We start from the raw sequence: 2,450 nt of genomic DNA, 5'->3' as shown, positions 1-2,450 counted from the left end.
AAATAGAATGCGTGGCATTAATAGTAGTGGCTGCATGTCTGGGAAAAGGAATAACTAAAACAGTTCTTGAAAGTTGCAAACAGCCCCCCATAATTTGAAGTTGCATCACAGACATTCAGAGTGGTTTAGAATCGTAATGGTGAAGCCGTACTTTAAAGTGTTCCACAATTATTTGTGTCGTCGTTTGAAGTGTGGAAACAAACCAACCAGCCTCTCTCCTCCCCGCCTTCCCCCCCTCGTGGTTTAATAGAATTTTCAAGCGTTCGACGCTGTTAGGCCGAAAAAAGTGTTTTCCAGCAACAGAAAGGAAAACAGCATGTAACGTAGTTGTTTCCAATTCGCATACAGTTGCCTCAAAGCATTCCTTTATACCCGCTACCCTTACGTTTCATGAATTTGGTATATGGTAACACAGCATATCTGTGAATGAAAGCCTATTTGTCTTGTAACGATAGACGTGAATGGTCGAGCTCTTCGTATGCCAATGCTCATATTTCCTAAACACTGCTGTAGACAATAATTATGATATACGAAATAATAGTTCACATTTCAAGTGAAATGAGTTATTAAATTTATTTTTAAAAAATAGTATGGTAACAAAGCAATAGAAATAACAGTGGTAAGAATCATATAAAGTCCAGATTAATCATACAACGTCAACGTCAACCTTCGTTACATTCAGGTGTGTCTGCTGAAATCCAACTTTAGTTCATCGTAGACTTTTGGGGTCAATTTCAGAACATAATTATTTGAATGGAAATGCGCTTTCGATGTACATAATGCATTGATTTATAAAGGAAAGATATTATAAACCGCAAATTCCAAGACCTATTATTCCAGCCACATCTCCCCAGAGTAGTCTAAATGGAAATTTCTCAGGACAGGCCTAATTTAGATTTACGTCAATAAAATACGGATATGGATCGTATTTTGGAAATAGTTATTTGAAGCCGCATCCTAATTGACAAAAATGTGCAGTGATGTCTAATGTTGATAATTAGGTCACTGATCAAAGTAAATCAAGAAATTTAAAGGGAAAACTTAGCTAAATGTAGCAGGCTCGTAGATAGGGGCTAGTGAAACGTCAGTACTGAAGGCCCTCCCACTCATTGATACTGTAGTACGACGTACTTTACTAGAAACCTCGCCTCTATACTACTTTATGAATGAAGACTCAGATGATGGTAGTACTAGTAATAGTAGTTATGGAATTCTTGTATTGTTTCAAACACTCAGTACAGTTCCATGGCGCAATTCACGTTTCCTTTAAACTTGAAATATGCAGGAAATCTTATAGAGAAAACCTTTGTTACAATGGAGTTTCAAGATGCGTAAAGTATCGTTCAGGTGCCCAAGAAATATGCCACACGGTCGTTTGTGGATGAAGACCAGTATTTAGCCAATGAATATAATGCATTTTGTAACATACTTTGTTTTTCCTATGCACTCGGCCATGTAAAGTATTGATAATGATATTATTGATCACAATGATAATAATCATAAATATTAGTTACATATATTATCATTATTCTTGTTATTAATATTATAATCATCATTATTGTAATTATCAATCTCTCTCTCTCTCTCTCTCTCTCTCTCTCTCTCTCTCTGAGCCAAAATATCATGGCCTTCTTAAGTTAATCTTTTAATACCAGTTTCGTTGAAAATCTATTTGCCTTCATCAATAAAAAGTTCTCAATCTGATTCAAGTGTATTCTATACTTATGGTTCTGGTCATTCTTTACGTATATCATCAAGAACACTGAAATATTGGAGGTGGTATCTTCCTAAAATCAGTAAATGGAATACAGACTCATAGGATGCGATGTATATACCTCTTCGGTCTACAATGTATTCTCGTTTCAGCGTCCATTTCCATTAAAGGTTTACGATATACGTTGCTCCGATAGCATTTCAACATTTGCAGTAAATTCAACTACCAAGTTTTTTTTTTTTTTTTTTTTTTTTTTTTTTTTTTTTTTTTTTTTTTTTTTTTTATCATACGACATGTTTTTGTAATTCATGAATCTATTGGCGTCTGCAGTCATGATTTTTTATTGGCAAAGCATTTACAAGTGGTTCAAATGTTTATAAAAAATAGTATAGCATTTTCTATAAAAAACATTACTCTCGTTTTTATTCCAGTGGGCTGACAGAAATTAAAGTAAAAACGTATATTGGCGCATAAACGAGTTACTCATTTTTATTTCAGCCGTCGTGTTGCCTCATAAGTTTTTACCACTGGCGTGGGAACTCAGTCAAGAGGCGTCTGAAAGATACGAGTTACATACCATGAAATAAAAAAAAATGGAATTTAAACATCTAAATCTGTATTGTTATTTTTTTTCTATTTATAGTGTGGGGTTCCGGTTGCATCCTGCCTCCTTAGGAGTCCATCACTTTTCTCACTAAGTGCGCTGTTTCTAATAGCAAACTCTTCTGCATGAGTC

The sequence above is a fragment of the Macrobrachium nipponense genome, chromosome 31, assembly GCF_015104395.2.
Source record: "Macrobrachium nipponense isolate FS-2020 chromosome 31, ASM1510439v2, whole genome shotgun sequence".
NCBI lineage: Eukaryota > Metazoa > Arthropoda > Malacostraca > Decapoda > Palaemonidae > Macrobrachium > Macrobrachium nipponense.
This window is presented reverse-complemented; position numbering follows the sequence as displayed.